Here is a 19,771-nt window from a genome sequence, read left to right on the forward strand (position 1 = left end):
CAATGAGGGAGACCTGGGTTCGATCCCTAGGTTGGGAAAATCCCTGGAGAAGGGAAAGGCTACCCACTCCAGTATTCTGGCCTGGAGAATTCTATGGACTGTAAAGTCCATGGAGTTGCAAAGAGTGGGACACAACTGAGCCACTTTCACTTTCACTTTCCTGTAGTTGACATCTAATCTTACTACATTGTGATCAGAAAAGATGCTTGAAATTATTTCAATTTTTTTTAATTTACCAAGGCTAGATTTATGGCCCAGTATGTGATCTGTCCTGGAGAAGGTTCCATGTGCACTTGAGAAAAAGGTGAAATTCATTGTTTTGGGATGAAATGTCCTATAGGTATCAATTAGGTCTAACTGGTCCATTGCATCATTTAAAGTTTGTGTTTCTTTGTTAATTTTCTGTTTAGTTGACCTATCCATAGGTGTGAGTGGGGTGTTAAAGTCTCCCACTATTATGTGTTACTGTTAATTTCCCCTTTCATACTTGTTAGCATTTGCCTTACATATTGCGGTGCTCCTATGTTGGGTGCATATATATTTATAGTTGTTATATCTTCTTCTTGGATTTATCCTTTGATCATTATGTAGTGTCCTTCTTTGTCTCTTTTCACGGCCTTTATTTCAAAGCCTATTTTACCTGATATGAGTATTGCTACTCCTGCTTTCTTTTGGTCTCCATTTGTGTGAAATATCTTTTTTTCAGCCCTTCTCTTTCAGTCTGTATGTGTCCCTTGTTTTGATGTGCCTCTCTTGTAGATAGTATATATAGGGGTCTTGTTTGTGTATCCATTCAGCCAGTCTTTGTCTTTTGATTGGGGCAGTCAACCCATTTACATTTAAGGTAATTATTGATAAGTATGATCCCACTGACATTTACTTTGTTGTTTTGAGTTCGAGTTTATAAACCTTCCTGTGTTTCCTGTCTAAAGAAGATCCTTTAGGATTTGTTGGAGAGATGGTTTGGTGGTGCTAAATTCTCTCAGCTTTTGCTTGTCTGTAAAGCTTTTGATTTCTCCTTCATATTTGAATGAGATCCTTGCTGGGTATAGTAATCTGGGTTGTAGGTTTTTCTCTTTCTTCGCTTTAAGTATGTCCTGCCATTCCCTTCTGGCCTGAAGAGTTTCTATTGAAAGAGCAGCTGTTATCCTTATGGGAATCCCCTTGTGTGTTATTTGTTGCTTTTCCCTTGCTGCTTTTAATATTTGTTCTTTGTGTTTGATCTTCATTAATTTGATTAATTTGGGGTATTTCACCTTGGGTTTATCCTGTTTGGGACTCTCTGGGTTTCTTGGACTTGGGTGGCTATTTCCTTCCCCATTTTAGGGAAATTTTCAACTATTACCTCCTCAAGTATTTTTTCATGCCCTTTCTTTTTGTCTTCTTTTTTTTTTTCTTTTTTTTTTTTTCTAATTTTATTTTATTTTTAAACTTTACATAATTGTATTAGTTTTGCCAAATATCAAAATGAATCCGCCACAGGTATACATGTCTTCTTCTTTCTATCCTATTCAGACTCTTCCAGAAAATAACAGAGGAAGGTAAATTGCCAAACTCATTCTATGAGGCCACCATCACCTTAATACCAAAACCTGACAAAGATGCCACAAAAAAAGAAAGCTGCAGGCCAACATCATTGATGAACATAGATGCAAAAATCCTCAACAAAATTCTAGCAAACAGAATCCAACAATATGTTAAAAAGATTATACATCATGACCAAGTGGGCTTTATCCCAGGGATGCAAGGATTCTTCAATATTTGCAAATCAATCAATGTGATACATCACATAACAAACTAAAAACCATATGATTATCTCAATAGATGCAGAGAAAGCCTTTGACAAAATTTAACATTCATTTATGATAAAAGCCCTCCAGAAAGCAGGCATAGAAGGATAAACCCACAGCAAACACTATCCTCAAAGGTGAAAAACTGAAAGCATTTCCCTTAAAGTCAGGAACAAGGCAAGGGTGCCCACTCTTACCACTTCTATTCAACATAGTTTTGGAAGTTTTAGCCACAGCCATCAGAAGAGAAAAAGAAATAAAAGGAATCCAGACTGGAAAAGAAGAAGTAAAACTCTCACTGTTTGCAGATGACATGATCCTCTACATAGAAAACCCTAAAGACACCACCAGAAAATTACTAGAGCTAATCAATGAATATAGGAAAGTTGCAGGATATAAAATTAACACACAGAAGCCTTGCGTTCTTATACACTAACAATGAGAAAACAGAAAGAGAAATTAAGAAAACAATTCCATTCACCATTGCAACGGAAAGAATAAAATACTTAAGAATATATCTACCTAAAAAAACAAAAGACCTATATATAGAAAACTATAAAACACTGATGAAAGAAATCAAAGATGACACAAATAGATGGAGAAATATACCATGTTCATGGATTGGAAAAATCAATAGAGTGAAAATGAGTATACTGCCCAAAGCAATCTACAGAATTAATGCAATCCCTATCAAGCTACCAACAGTATTTTTCACAGAACTAGAACAAATAATTTCACAATTTGTATGGAAATACAAAAAACCTCCAATAGCCAAAGCAATCTTGAGAAAGAAGAATGGAACTGAAAGAATCAACCTGCCTAACTTCAGACTACACTGCAAAGCTACAGTCATCAAGATAGTATGATACTGGCACAAAGACAGAAATATAGATCAATGGAACAAAATAGAAAGCCCAGAGATAAATTCATGCACCTATGGACACCTTATCTTTGACAAAGGAGGCAAGATTATACAATGGAAAAGACAATCTCTTTAAAAAGTGGTGCTGGGAAAACTGGTCAACCACTTGCAAAAGAATGAAACTAGAACACTTTCTAACACCATACACAAAAATAAACTCAAAATGGATTAAAGATCTAAATGTAAAACCAGGAACTCTAAAACTCCTAGAGGAAAACATAGGCAAAACACTCTCTGACATAAATCACAGCAGGATCCTCTATGACCCACCTCCCAGAGTAACAGAAATAAAAGCAAAAATAAACAAATGGGACCTAATTAAACTTAAAAGCTTTTGCACAACGAAGGAAAATATAAGCAAGGTGAGAAGACAGCCTTCAAAATCAGAGAAAATAATAGCAGATGAAGCAGCTGATAAAGAATTAATCTCAAAAATATACAAGCAGCTCTTGCAGCTCAATACCAGAAAAATAAATGACTCAATCAAAAAATGGGCCAAAGAACTAAGCAGACATTTCTCTAAAGAAGACATACAGATGGCTAACAAACATGAAAAGATGCTCAACATTACTCACTATCAGAGAAATGCAAATCAAAACCACAATGAGGTACCATCTCACCACCTCAGAATGGCTGCTATCCAAAAGTCTACAAGCTATAAATGCTGGAGAGGGTGTGGAGAAAAGGGAACCCTCTTACACTGTTAGTGGGAACGTAATCTAGTACAGCCACTATGGAGGACATTGTGGAGGTTCCTTTAAAAACTGGAAATAGAACTGGCATACAACCCAGCAATCCCACTGCTGGGCATACACACTAAAGAAATCAGAATTGAAAGAGACACGTGTACCCCAATGTTCATCTCAGCACTGTTTATAATAGCTAGGACCTGGAAGCAACCTAGATGTCCATCAGCAGACCAAGAAAGCTGTGTTACATATACACAATGAAATATCACTCAACCATTTAAAAAAATGCAATTGAATCAGTTCTAATGAGGTGGATGAAACTGGAGCTTATTATACAGAGTGAAGTAAGCCAGAAAGAAAAACACCATTACAGTTTATTAACACATATATATGGAATTTAGAAAGATGGTACCGATGACCCTATATGCGAGACAGCAAAAGAGACACAGATGTAAAGAACAGGCTTTTGGACTCTGTGGGAGAAGGCAAGGGTGCGATGATTTGAGAGAATAGCATTGAAACATGTATATTACCATATACATGTGGTATGCATATTACCATAGTTGAAATAGATCACCAGTCCAGGTTTGGTGCATGAGACAGGGCACTCAGGGCTGGTGCACTGGGATGACCCCAAGGGATGGGCTGGGAAGGGAGGTGGGAGAGGGGATCAGGAAGGGGAACACATGTACACCCATGGCTGATTCATGTCACTGTATGGCAAAAACCACTACAATATTGTAAAGTAATTAGCCTCCAATTAAAATAAATAAATAAAATTTAAAAAAAAGAAGTTGTGGTTCATATACACAATGGAATATTACTCAGCCATAAAATGGAATGCATTTGAGTCAGTTCTGATGGGTGGATGAATCTAGAACCTATTATACACAGTGAAGTGAGTCAGAAAGAGAAAGATAAATCTAGAAAAATGGTACTGAAGAATTTATTTATAGGGCAGCAATGGAGAAACAGACATAGAGAATAGGCTTATGGACATGTGGAGAGGAGAGGAGAGGGTGAGATGTATGGAAAAAGTGACATAGAAGTTTACATTACCTGGCACCCAACTTGGGCCATTTCCTAGAAGTAAGAGGACTGGGAAACATCAAGATCAGGGAACTGACAAGCAAATCCCCACTGTGTGGATCCTGGGCATGGAAGTACCTGATAAAAAGTGGTTATAAAGTGAGAACACAGTTTTCCAGTTACTGAGTCCCTGGGTCTCATATGCATGTGTGTGGACTTCTAGGGCAAACTTTCCAAGCCTCAATTATCAAAAGAGGAGGAGGATTGAACACCCTCAGAAAGTTCTCAGAAAAAAAAAAAAAGAAGTTTACATTACCATATGTAAAATAGATAGCCAATTTATTTGCTGTATGGCTCAGGAAACTCAAGTAGGGGTTCTGTATCAATCTACTGGGGTGGGCTGGGGTGGAAGATGAGAGGGAGGTTCACAAGGAGGGGATATATGTATACCTCTGGCTGATTCATGTTGAAGTTTGACAGAAAACAACAAAATTCTGTAAAGCAATTATCCTTCAATTAAAAAAATTAATTTTAAAAAATTTAAAAAAAGAAAATGCAAAATTCATATCAGATGTCCCACAGTTTTTTGGGTTTGAATGCCCCTGGGTTTCCTGCACATTACTTACACCCTGACAGTGTGTCATCATTGCATCCATGTGCACCCCAGTTGAATTTGCTTGAAGAGCAAGGTGGGATAGACACAGCACAGCACCAAAGCTGTCCTCCTGGCCTCATTCCCCAACTGTTTGATTTTCCCTCCCAAGTTCACAAGACTTTCCTGTGTTCATGTCACATTGTCAAAGACAGATGGACGGAAAGATACCACCCAAACTCTTGAACCAAGTACCATACCTGAAACTTCCTTCCAAATTCTAGCAGGAAGCTTAAAACTACAAGAGCATCTATATGTGCTACAGGCGTCTATATGTGCTAAGTCACTTCAGTTGAGTCTGACTCTGTGCAACCCCATGGACTGTATAACCCGCCAGGTTCCTCTCTCCAAGGGATTCTCTGGGAAAGAATGCTGGATTGGGTTGGCATACCCTCCTCCAGGAGATGTTACTGACCCAGGGATCAAACCCACATCTCTTACATCTCCTGCCTTGTCAGGCGGGTTCTTTACCACTAATGTCACCTGGAAGGCTCTGCCTGCTGCTGCTGCTGCTAAGTTGCTTCAGTCATGTCCGACTCTGTGCGACCCCATAGATGGCAGCCCACCAGCCTCCGCTGTCCCTGGGATTCTCCAGGCAAGAACACTGGAGTGGTTGCCATTTCCTTCTCCAATGCGTGAAAGTGAAAAGTGAAAGTGAAGTCGCTCAGTCGTGTCCGACTCTTCGAGACCCCATGGACTGCAGCCTACCAGGCTCCTCTGTCCATGGGATTTTCCAGGCAAGAGTACTGGAGTGGAGTGCCATTAATTCCTGAAATAAAATTAAAATTGTCTAACACCTCACTTGTCTGACATAGTGTAAAAACAATCCAGTCTGTGTTCATTACATTTGGGGATCATCCACCTGTCAGAGAACCGGAAACAGCAACAACTTGCAAAGGAAGGAAACCATAGATATTTAAGATTCAGGTTAAATAGAATAAAAGTGGTTATAAAATATTATGTGAAAGGGGAATGTATTATTCATCTTTGTACTAATGTACTAAGAACAATATCCCCTTAATAAAGACTCCAGTAGTCATGTATGGATGTGAGTTGGACTATAAAGAAGGCTGAGTACTGAAGAATTGATGCTTTTGAACTGTGTTGTTGGAGAAGACTCTTGAGAGTTCCTTGGACTGCAAGGGGATCCAACCAGTCCATCCTAAAGGAAATCAGTCCTGAATATTCATTGGAAGGACTGATACTGAAGCTGAAACTCCAATAATTTGGCCACCTGATGTGAAGAACTGACTCACTGGAAAAGACCTTGATGCTGGGAAAGATTGAAAGCAGGAGGAGAAGGGGACAACAGAGGATGAGATGGTTGAATGGCATCACTGACTCGATGGACATGAGTTTGAGTAACCTCCGGGAGTTGGTGATGGACAGGGAGGCCTGACATGTGGCAGTCCATGGGATCACAAAGAGTTGGACACGACTAAGTGACTGAACTGAAAGACTCAACAGAATCTTTAATACCTGCACATTTTACCTTTAATAGTTTTCTAAATCTCATTACATTTCCTTTCCCATCAGTCATGGTTCCCTAGCATTGTTTCATTTACTTTACAGAAAGTTTTGCTACCAAAGCTATGTATTTTTATATTGGCTAAGTCTTTTTTTTTTATAATATATGCTAAACAAACAGTGGGAAATTGGTCTTTCATATTTATCTCTGTCCTAGAACAATGCCTGTCACCTACACTTTGCTTTCATAAATAATATGCTATATATTTAGTGAGAATGATATTATGAATCTTAACAATCCATCACAGTTCGGCTCCAGTCATAACTCTGTCCTTCTGAATTGCATCAATACCTCAAAAAAAGAAAAAAAGACATGTGAAGTACCTAGGCTCTTGTCTAACATGTGTTTAGCTCTCAGCAACTTGATGGAATCAGTGCCTATACATTCTCCACAACAGCCCTACCAAGCACAGTGAAGTGACGATGTATGCATTATTATCCTAACTGTATGTATGGGAAACCATGGGGCCTAGCGATGTTAATACAAGCTGTTAGTTATACTAGATAGATCGATAGTCGCTGTTGTTGTTTAGTTGATCAGTCATGTCTGACTCTTTGTGACCCCATGAATTGTAGCCTTCCAGGTTCCTTGGTCATGAGATTTCCCAGGTAAGAATACTGGCATGGGTTGCCATTTCCTTTTCCAAGGGATCTTCCCAGACCAGGGATTGAACCCACTTTTCCTGTTTGGCAGGTGGATTCTTTCAGTTCAGCTTAGTTCAGTCACTCAGTTGTGTCTGACTCTTTGCAAGCCCTGGACTGCAGCACGCCAGGCCTCCCTGTCCATCACCAACTCCCAGAGTTTACCCAAACTCACCAATGAGCCATCTGGGAAGCCCAAACATACATATACATACACATGTATCCATTTATTAAAAGATATATGTAGAAAAATACATGTGCATATATTTAAAAGATAGCAGTTACACTATGCATGTACACGTGTGTATGTATTCGTATGCTGTGCTGTGCTTAGTCGCTCAGTCGTGTCTTACTCTTTGCAACCCCATGGACTGTAGACTGCCCGGCTCCTCTATCCATGGGGATTCTCCAGGCAAGAATACTGGAGTGCATTGCCATGCCCTCCTCCAGGGGCTCTTCCCAACCCAGGGATCGAACCCAGGTCTCCTGCACTGCAGACAATTTCTTTACACTCTGAGCCACCAGAGAAGCCCAAGAATACTGGAGTGAGTAGCCTATCCCTTCTCCAGGGGAACGTCCCAACCCAGGATTTGAGCCGGGGTCTCCTGCATTGCAGGTGGATTCTTTACCAGCTGAGTTACTAGGGAAGTCCATGTATATGTGTATATGCATACATATATATAGATACACATATGCCTATATAGAGAGTTGGGCTTCCCAGGTGCTGCTAGTGCTGAAGAACCTGTTTGCCAATGCAGGAGACTTAAGACACGGGTTCAGTCTCTGGGTTGGGAAGATCCCCTGGAGAAGGGCATGGCAACCCAATCCAGTAGTTTTGCCTGGAGAATCCCATGGACAGAGAATCCTGGCGGGGCTAAAGTCCATAGGGTCACCAAGAGTCAGACACGACTGAAGTGACTTAGCACACATGCAAATATAGAGTATAATTGATAGCTCTTAAAAAAAAAAAAAATATATATATATATATATGCATGCCCATACAGATACATGTGTGGGCATGCTCAGTCTCTCAGTCATGTCTGATTCTTTGTGACCCCATGGACTGTAACCCGTCACATTCCTCTGTCCATCAAATTTTCCAGGCAAGAATACTGGAGTGGGTTGCCTTTTCCTACCCAGGGAATCTTCCCAATCCAGGGATTGAATCCACATCTCTTGTGTCTCCTACCTTGGCAGGTGGATTCTTTACCACTGTACCACCTGGAAACCACAGATATGTGTATGTGTGTGTACATATATGTATATGAATATATATTCACATATTGTTATGCTTTCCAAATGCTCATTTGTTTTATCTTTACTCTAAGCCTATGATTTAAGTGCACGTTAAATATGAGGAAAGGAAATGGAAAGACATTAACTTGTCCCAATCCACAGGGTTACTCAATGGCAAAACTGAGATCTGAACTGAGCTGAAGCCCATGCTCCTCCCCACTACATCACCTTGTTTCTCTAAGCGACTGGCCCACAGTCTCAGAGCTGGCAAAACACCTAGAATCTGAACCATTCCTGCCTGGCTTTTCCATCAATACTGCAGTGCCTTTTCCAATATTCTTTGAACTTCAATGTCACTTAAAAATCTAGCACTAGGAAAAAAAAAAAAACCTCTAGAATTGATCTAATCTCATTTCCTCATTCTCTGATCAGATATCTGACACCCAGAGAGGAGAAAGGACTTAGTGAAAGCCACATAGGAAATCAGTTAAGGAACCAAGCCCTAAACCCAAGTCTCTTTACATCCACCACGTACCATCCATGTTGGGATTTCTTTATAACTTGTTTTGTAAATGCTTTCTGTTTCTAAGGCTTGTATCCATGATAAAATATCAAACGATCAGCCAGATCCAAGGGGGAAAAAACATCTAATGACTTCATGAGTTGAAAAGAGATAAATGAATGCAAGTTACAGTTATACATCTTTTGAAAATACTTTGCTGGATATCCATGTAAATTTCCAGCATAGCTACCCAGATAATTATGAGAGAGACCCATTTACTTTCTTTATGCCAGCAGGCATTAACTCTTAGCAAATCATCTACTCATTTAACAATGATGTGATAAAGTCCTACTATGTTCCAAGCATTAGGCTAAACTTTAAATTCATTTATCTCAAAATCAGTGTAGGTATCTCACACTGCAAGGTCTTTCATATCCAAGCGTTCATGCTCCTCTGTCCATGGAATTCTCCAGGGAATAATACTGGAGTGTAGCCATTCCCTTCTCCTGGGATTTTCCCAACCCAGGGATCAAGCCCAGGTCTCCTGCATTGCAGACAGATTCTTTCCATCTGAGCCACTGGGGAAGTCCCCAGGAACTCACAGGAGTCAAATGTTTGTTGAATACATGAGTGAGGGAGTAAGTTAATATTAGCAGAAAGTTCTGTAGATTTATTCGTAGATCTTCAAAAATATCAAAACATGTGATCAGTGACAGAGAGTCCCTTTGCAACCTTTCTTTAAGAGATTTCTTGTAAAAGGACAACTAGAGTATATTTAAATATAAAAACATCTTCAAAAAATTTCTGGAAATCTTAGTAACAAGCAATATACTTATTCAATTCTACTCCTTCTTGCATTATTATTGTTTCACTAATTTTGCTGAAGTATCATCCTTGTGTGGCAAGAAATAAAAATTGAGAAGCATAGAAAAATTGCAGACTCCTAAGTCAAAGATGACAGAAATATACGCATGTTCTTTGCTTTCATCCATGGTAAGTTTTCCTTAGAGTTAGCAAAAGAAGGAATTATGATAGCAATAGTTTTTAGGAAAATCAAAAAATGAAGATGTACTTCAGAAGATGTACATAACATTTATTACCTAACATAACATGAGCTTAGCTGGAAGAATGCTTCACCCTCATAAAAAACAACTCTCCTGTGGGGTTTTTCATTAGCAAATGCACCTCCCCTGATACCTGCATCCTCTTGGTCTTTCTTTCCATTGACACAAATTCAAATATTAACATTTATGTGTTATTCAAAGTGCTAGCCAACACACTTTTCATGCAATATGTTTTTCCTACTCCTTAAAAATAACCCCAGGACCTGCATATTTTTATACCCATTTTCCAGATGAGGAAATTGATGCTCAGACAATTTAAGTAACTTTTCCTAGGTCATAAAAAGTGAGAAAGTAAATATAATCAGCATTTATACCCACATGCATCTTATTCCAACTTTTTCCTTACAGTGCCTTTTACTATGCTGTATTGCTTCCATTATCTCTCAACATTTCTGACACCACCATATATCATTTATGCAGTTTAAAACTGATAAAGTATAGATTATTATTACCATGATGGCATATATAACAAAGTTGTTAAAACTTTTAAAGGATGGGAAAGATACACATTTCAGCATGTTGGTTATCTCTAGTAAAGGATTAAGGACATGGGATGAGGAGGGGGTAGACAGAAGCTTTCAACTAATTCTGGCATTGTTTTTATTTCTTTGAAAGTTCTAAAGAAAATATAGCAAAATACTAATATTTGATAAATGAAGGGAGTTAAATTGAAAAGGTATGTACATATGACTTTCATGTTGTCTGAAATTGATTCTTATTGCTATTATTTCTTCAAAAATTCTGAGACACAATGTTATGCGGCAGCCTGAATGGGAGGGGAGTTTGGAGGAGAATGGATACATGCATATGTATAGCTGAGTCCCTTTGCTGTTCACTTGAAACTATCACAACATTGTTAATTGTCTAAATCCCAATATAAAATAGGAGAAGGCAATGGCACCCCACTCCAGTAGTCTTGCCTGGAAAAGCCCATGGATGGAGGAGCCTGGAAGGCTGCAGTCCATGGGGTCACTGAGGGTCGGACATGACTGAGCGACTTCTCTTTCACTTTTCACTTTCATGCATTGGAGGAGGAAATGGCAACTCACTCCAGTGTTCTTGCCTGTAGAATCCCAGGGAAGGGGGAGCCTGGTGGGCGGCCGTCTATGGGGTCGCACAGAGTCGGACACGACTGAAGCGACTTAGCAGCAGCAGCAGCAATATAAAATAAAACATTAAAAAAAATTCGGAGGAAAACAGGACAAAGTGTTAAGTATGTTGGTTAAGTTTGGACTATAAGCAATAATTAAATTATCCTCTGAATGATTTATGAGATATATTTTATAATCATAAATACATTTTATAATAATAGATATATTTTATAATAATAATTTAAAATATTCTTAATAATAGACAACTTATTGGTTCATATAATGAGAATATCCAGCATAGATTCGTTCAGGTATAAGTTGATTCAGATGTTCATGTTGCCATTAGGGCTCTGATTTAACTTTTCTGAGCTTGCTTTTATTTCCCCCAGTCTATGCATTGACCCCCTCCTTGGTTTGTCTTTCTGCATAGCAGCAAAAGAGAGCTGCAGCAGTTTTGGTTTCTTCATACACATACTAGAACCATCTGTTCCATGAGTGGCCTTTGTGTCAACATTCTAACAGATGTCCAGAGATTCAGTCTCATTAGCATATGTCCCTACCCACTCCCCACCACTCCAAAGCAATCTCTGTAGTCAATCAAATAAATTGATTCCTCAGCCTGGGTCGCATGCTTCACTCTTGGACCTGGAAGTAGAGTCAGTTTGTCTGGAATCTCATGGATGCTCTTATAGAAAATAGAAGCTCTAAGAGAAGGGGACTTCCCTAGTGGTACAGCAGTTTAGTCTTCCTTTTCCAATGCAGGGTATGTGAGTTCAGTCCCTAGTTGGGTAGCTAAGTCCTACATGTCTCATGGCCAGAAAAAAACAAAAACAATACTGTGACAAATTCAATAAAGACTTTAAAGTTGGTCCAGAAGAGGAGACTAGGGGAATTACCTGGGCAGGGGCTGGTGGCGGGGGGTGGCGGGTGGGTTAAACAACAAATTATCCATTCCACTATCTAACCAGAATAACCCTTGATAACTCAGTTAGAAAATAAGTGAAAAAAATTAGGAAAATTTTTGCTCTGCAATGCTCTGTGTTGTTTTAACATAATTTTAAGCAAAATGAAGAGTGCAAATATTCATGTGTGTGTAAATCACAACTCATCCATTATTTTCACATTAATTCAATAATTCATTTACTTAATAAACATTTTCTAAGCCCTTGTCTTGGGATAACTACCAGCTAGGTGTTAGGTTTTTGGTTTTTGTCCAAAATATTGATTATCTCTAGAAAAGGAATAAGGAAATAAAATGGAGGGAGGTAGAGAGAAGCCTTCAACTCATTTTATAATTGTTTTTCTTTCCTTGAGAGTTCTAAAGAAAATATAGCAAAATCTTCATATTTGATAAGTGAAGGGAATTAGATTAGAAAGGTATGTACACATGGCTTCAACTGTATCTGAAATTGATTATTATCTTATTATTTTTTTAATGATTAAATAGTTTTGATATATTTTAGCATTATACATCAAAAATCAAAATTCAAAGATATTCTCAAAGACTATTGTTGGTAAGCAATGTAGATAGTGGTTACAGGCACAGACTATTTGGGTTCAAATCTTGACTCATACCATTTACCAGCTTGATGGCCTTGAACATGTTGTCCGAGTTCTCCATGCTTCAGTTTCCACAGATGAAAAACAGAGAAGACAATGTCTTCATCATACAGTGTTGCAAGGATTAGATGTTCCCACCCAGGTCCAACACTTAGAACAGCACCCAGCATTGTGCAAGCACTTAATATTAGACCCTAACAAAAGAGTACTACTGGCTTCTAATACATTGGATTAATTTAAATGTAAAACCTTTTCACCAACAAATACAATTCTTGACATAGTGTAGAAATGGGGAGAAAAAAACGTGTAGAAATGGGGAGAAAAAAACTAGCATCCTTAGATATTCCAGTTTTGGTGGGGGGAGGGTTGGTTTCTTTAGCAGTGCTGAGCAGCTTGTGGGATCAATGCTCCACTCTCTTCAGGTTTTAGCATTCATTTCCTTTCTAGTTTTTTGGGGTTTTTTTGGGGGGAGGGGGGTGGTGGAGGAGGGCTGTGCTGGGCTGCTTGTGGAATCTTATTTCCCTGACCAGGTATCAAACCTGTGCCCCTGCAGTGCAAGCATGGAGTCCTAACCACTGGACCACCAGGGAAATCCCTCAGCATGCATTTTTCTAGTTGAATACAATCCCTAGGTGCAAAACTGGTTCCCATAGTCGATTGTTGATTTAAACTCTCTTTTTAAGTGTTTACCTCACCCCATAAAATGTGGAACCCAGGATTCAATGAAAATAAAACACTCGATAAGCTCAGACCACTTTATGGCAAAATTTCCTCCCATTTTCTATATATGATAATCAGCCAATTGTTCTATGACATTTGGAAGTTAGAATTAATTTGAATCTGTACTCTAGTTAAATGACAAAAGCAGTACGTGCATTCTTATCACACAAATTTCTAACAATATCAAACATAAAGTATAAAATAAAACTTATCTAAGCCTGCCATAATTATATCTTCCAGACCTAATTATTTTCAAATGTCTGTTGGAATACGTTTTATAATCCATTTACGCACCTTCTGAAGACAGGAACATAAATCCAATAAACAATTTTATTTTCCTTTTTAACAATTATCTTGCTCTAAGATAGAGATTCTGTGACATGCCAAGCTTTGAAATGTGAAAGAACAAAATATTTGAAATCTTAGGAGTAGCATGACTTTCCTCTTTCCTGTGATCCAAAAGAGAACTACAGAAATGACATGTTACTTTCTAATCTGTGGAACTACTTCTTTTCTTTTTTTCAAATATCCACTCTGTGACTTTCCACCCATCTTTAAGGAAAGCTAACATCTATCCCAGGCTTCCCAGGGGGCACAGTGGTAAAGAATCTGCCTCCCAAGCAGGAGACAAAGGTTCGATTCCTGGGTTGGGAAGATTCCCTGGAGAAGGAAATGGAAACTCACTCCAGTATTCTTGCCTGGGAAATGCCATGGACAGAGGATCCTGGCAGGCTACAGTCCATGGGGTCACAAGAGTCAGACATGCCTTAGCAACTGAACTGCAACAACAACAACCTCTATACAAAGAGGTTGTTTTTAGCCTAGGAGCTATCTTGCCAGCCCCTCCATCTCTCCAACCAAGACTTAATTGATTCTTTCTATCATAATGCCTCAGAGGCTCCAATAGGGAGTCAGTGGTGGTCTCTGGAACTCTGAATTTAGAGTAGCTATGGGTATTTTAATTCCAAACTACCTTCGAATCATACCAATATGGTGAGAGGCACATAAGTCTTTATCATCCCAGATAATTAGTGGATAATTTTGAAACACACACACATACACATACCTTGAAAGTACAATATTTATTTTAAAAGGTAGGACAATCTAAAATCATAAGGCCAAAGAAGCTATATTCTTAATTGTCCCTTTGTTGATAACATTTTTTGTGCCTAGCATGCTCTTTTCTATTATATATATGAGTACAACCTTCCTTATCTTTTGTGTGTGTGTGTGTGTGTTTGTGTGTTAGTTGCTCAGTCATGCCCAACTCTTTACAACCCCATGGACTGTAGCCTGCCAGGCTCCTCTGTCCATGGAATTATCCTAGCAAGAATACTGGAGTGGGTAGTCATTCCCTTCTCCAAGGTATCTTCCCAACCAGGGATCAAACCCAGGTCTCCTGTGTTGCAGGTGGATTCTTATTATCTAAGCCACCCAGGTAGCCCACCTTATCCTTTGGGGATCTTGTCTGCCTAAAGCATAATTTCATGATTTAAAGATGTTATAACAAGTGTATTACCCAGGTTTAGTTCTTTATAACACTTTTCATGTTTTATCAAGCCATTCCTTACAAGAAACCTTACTAAGTAGGCATACTATGTCATTAAAGTGAGGTTGGAGGAGCAAGAAGATTAATTTGGTTTGGTTGTAATATGAAGCAATGGGAGCAGTGTGAGAAAATCTTGACAACAATGTAGAGATGTCATTGTTTTGTTTTTTCAAATCTCTTCAGGGAAAGATTTTACCAAAAATGTATTAGAAAAGAAAAAAGAAAAGAAGCCTTAGGTTAAGCATATGCCTATACAAATTAAGGCGTTCTCTCTCTTAAACTACAAATATCATTTGTTACTATCAAACTAAGGTTCTGAGACATCCAAACAGGTGGATGGAAATCAAGGTTTAGAAACAAATGAAAAACATTTTGAGCAGTGCAGCATCAATAGAACTTGACTGTAGATTAAGGATGTGAGAACTACTGAAGCCAGAACCTAAAAGTCCTTTCTTGGAAGAAGACCCAAGCAAACATAACACAGTAAGAAGAGCCATCCAAAAAGCTTTGTTGTGGCTGTAAGTGGATCTCACCTACACTTTGTCATCACTCTGAGGAGCTCAGGGTTTCTTTCTAGGACTAACCTAGATGGACCAAAATATCCATTAAAACATTCTCTTCTTACTACAAAAAAAGTCTAAAAAATGTATCCAACAAAGTGACATAGGAAATTTGGCTCATGAGAGAAATTTGATAGTGCGCTTCCAGGGACTGAGAAATGATGTTCCTTACTAAGTTGATTTCTTTCCAGGTGACCCATACAACACCAAAGTAAAGTGAGTCGTGAGAAAGTGGACTTGGCTGGGGAGAGTTGCCCAATGACAATTTAAACTATGCCAATGTTTAAAGATGGCCCAAGCCAAATTCTGATATATGCCCTCTAACCCTACAACTTGAATCCTCCCTTTTCCTAGAAACAATATCCTTATTTTGTCTGAGAAGTTTCACCTAGACATGCCTACTTCATGTTTTATTTATTTTCTGCCTACTTTCTCCTAACACTTTCCTGTGTCTTTTTCCTTCATGACACTTAAAGTTATGTTGTTTAAAAAAAAATTAATTAACTTATTTATTTTTGGCTGCTCTGGGTGTCTGCTGGTGCTCACGTACTTTTTCTAGTTGCAGCTAGTGGGAGATACTCTCTAGCTGTGGTGTGCGGGCTTCTTATTGCGGTGCTTCTCTTGTTATGGAGAACAGGATCCAGGGTATGCTGGCTTCAGTAGCTGTAGCACAATGGCTTCACTAGCTGTACAGGGGACCATCCTCTGCAAAGCATGTGGGACCCTCCCCAACCAAGGATCAAACCTATGTCCCCTGCACTGGCAGGCAGACTCCCAACCACTGGACCACCAGGGAAGTCCCTAGGACAGTCTTGTTAAATAATCATCCAGATCAATAACTTTTAGGAAAAATTTAATGTTCACAATGATTTATTAAATATATCAATAAGCAAATAGGTTATGCATTGTATAAGGAATATTATGCCTCCATAACTGTTGGCTATACTTTGTTAGACTTATTTATATCTAAGCTTTATCCATGAAGTGTCTGAAGATACTTCCTAAATTTCTCATAGGACTATCATATAGTACCATTATCACTTATTGATTTGTCAGTTGCTGAGATGTATAACAAATTATAATCCTTAGGTATTTCCAGCACTAAAGAGAGTCAGAAGTCCTCTTGAATTTAGGCCAGAAGTCCTCTTGAATACCCTTTTATTCCTCACATAAATATCCCTGCAGAATTTCTCTGCTATACCTAAAAATAACAGTAGCAGACACTACAATTTTCTGAGCACCTTCTGTACTGGACACTTATATTATCTCATTTTTAAAATCTTTGAATTTTGATGAGTATGGAAATAAACTCAGAGAGATTATTTTTCCTAACCTCAAATTAATCTGAAAGTGGCAGAGCCTAAAGTGAAATTAGGATCTATCAATAAGCTGAATCTGAAGTCCATGCTCTTTCTGTTATAACCTATGTCGGAGATTTTTGATTTGGCTATAATTTCATCATGGCACAACTTTATCAATAAGGCATCAGCAGCCCAAGAAAGGCCTTACACTGACCATCATGTAGTTTCAGTGTCTCAGGCTAGATATTAAAGTGTCATTTGACAGACACCTTTGTAAGTCACCTGGGAGTGATAGTAGCTGCACCTGGTTAGAACTGAAGGTCAGGAAGATGGCAGAGGAATAGGACAGGGAGACCACTTTCTCCTCCACAAATTCATCAAAAGAACATTTAAACGCTGAGTAAATTCCACAAAACAACTTCTGAATGCCGGCAGAGGACACCAGGCACCCAGAAAAGCAGCCCATTATCTTTGAAAGGAGGTAGGAAAAAATATAAAAGACAAAAAGAGAGAAAAAAGAGGTAAAGACAGAGCTCCATCCCGGGAAGGGAGTCTTAAAAAGAGAGAAGTTTCCAAACACCAAGAAACACTCTCACTGCCGAGTCTGCGGCAAGCCTTGGAACCAAAGAGGGCAAGGTAACTGGGAGGAATAATAAATAAATAGTTAAAACCCACAGATTACATGCCCAACAGTAACTCCCCCAGCGGAGAAGCAGCGCAGACGCCTGCATCCACCACTAGCAAGCGGGGTCTGGGCAGGGAGGCGTGGGCTGCATTGCTTAGAGTAAGGACCAGGCCTGAATGCCCAGAGGGCAATCTGAGGGAACTAACTTGGGCTAGCAAACCAGACTGTGGGATAGCTAGCACGCGAAAAGGCCTAAGCTAAGACACCGCCAGGCCTGCTCACAGAACAAAGAACAGACTAGAGCTACACGAAAAACCCTAACCTAAGACGCCGTCGGGGCCACTCACAGAACAACAGACTGAACAGAGCTAGCCCACTGCAGACCATCCTCCTCCAGTGACAGGGAGCCAGAGCCAGAAGGGGGCAATTGCAGCCCCAAAGAGACATTATCTACCAAACTGCAAGCAGGCCTCTTTGCTAAGACTTCTTGGGGTTCTGGACAGTCAACATCTGCCTGAGAAGGTGCGCCAGTTGTATACCCAGAAAACCGAGTGGCAGGGATGGCGGAAGTGATAAGTCGCAGCCACTGCGCTCACCAAACACCCCATCACCTGAGCTGCTCGGACCTGGGAAGGGCACAAAATGCAGGCCCAACCGAGTCTGCGCCTCTGAGGACTACCCAAGTGCCTGAACCTGAGTGGCTTAGACCTGAGTGGTGCATGCAGCCCAGGGCAGGCCTTGGACGGTTCCCGGTGGAGCAACCTAGAGCCTGAGCTGTGTGGACAGGGAGGGCACACACGCCGTTAGCGGAGGCAGGCTTAGTGTAACTGAGGCACTGCGAGCACACACCAGTGTTATTTGTCTGCAGCGTCCCTCCCTCCCCACAGCGTGACTGAACAAGTGAACCTAAAAAAGTGTCCACCACCGCCCCCCTTGTGTCAGGGCAGAAATCAGACACTGAAGAGACCAGCAAACAGAAGAAGATAAAACAGAGGGAACCGCCTTAGAAATGACAGGTGCAATAAATTAAAACCCTGTAGTTAGCACCAACTACATAGGAAGGGGCCTATCGATCTTGAGAAATATAAGCCAGCCCAAGGAACTATCCAAAAATGAACTGACCCCACACTGCCCACAACACCACCAGAGAAAGTCCTAGATATAGTTTTACTACTTTTAGTCATTTTTTTAATTTTTAAAAATGTTTAAGTCCTCTATTACTCCTTTAATTTTCATTTTTTTAACCTACTATTACTTTGAAAACTTCATATATATATATATTTTATAATTTTTGTGACTTTTTTTTTCTTTTCTTTAATATTGTATTTTTTGAAAATCCAACCTCTACTCTAGATTTTTAATCTTTGCTTTTTGGTATTTGTTATCAATTTTGTACCTTTAAGAACCCAATCTTCAGTACCCATTTTTACTTAGGAGCAAGATTACTGGCTTGACTGCTCTCTCCCCCTTTGGACTCTCCTTTTTCTCCACCAGGTGGTCTCTGTCTCCTCCCTACCCCTTCTCTTTACCCAACTCTGTGAATCTCTTTGTGTGTTCCAGATGGTAGAGAACACTTAGGGAACTGATTACTGGCTGGATCTGTCTCTCTCCTTTTGATTCCCCCCTTTATACTCCTGGCCACCTCTGTCTCCTTTATCCCTCTTCTCTTCTTTGTATAACTCCATGAACATCTCTGAGCGGTCCAGACTGTGGAGCACACATAAGGAAGTGATTACCGGCTAGCTTGCTCTCTCTTCATTTGATTCCACCTCATCTCATTTGGGTCACCTCTAACTCCCTCCTCCCTCTTCTCTTCTCCATGTAACTCTGTGAACCTCTCTGGGTGTCCCTCACTGTGGAGAAACTTTTCATCTTTAACCTAGATGTTTTATCAATGGTGCTGTATAGAAGGAGAAGTCTTGAGACTACTGTAAAAATAAGACTGAAAACCAGAAGCAGGAGGCTTAAGTCCAAATCCTGAGAACACCAGAGAACTCCTGACTCCAGGGAACACTAATCCATAGGAGCTCATCAAACACCTCCATACCTACACTGAAACCAAGTACCACCCAAGGGCCAACAGGTTCCAGAGCAAGACATACCACACAAATTGAAGCCCTGAGCTTCAATATACAGGCTGCCCAAAGTTACTCCAAACCCACTGACATCTCGTAACTCATTACTGGACACTTTATTGCACTCCAGAGAGAAGAAATCCAGCTCCACCCACCAGAACATGGACACAAGCTTCC

The sequence above is a fragment of the Bos indicus genome, chromosome 14 (assembly GCF_029378745.1).
Source record: "Bos indicus isolate NIAB-ARS_2022 breed Sahiwal x Tharparkar chromosome 14, NIAB-ARS_B.indTharparkar_mat_pri_1.0, whole genome shotgun sequence".
Taxonomy (NCBI): Eukaryota; Metazoa; Chordata; class Mammalia; order Artiodactyla; family Bovidae; genus Bos; species Bos indicus.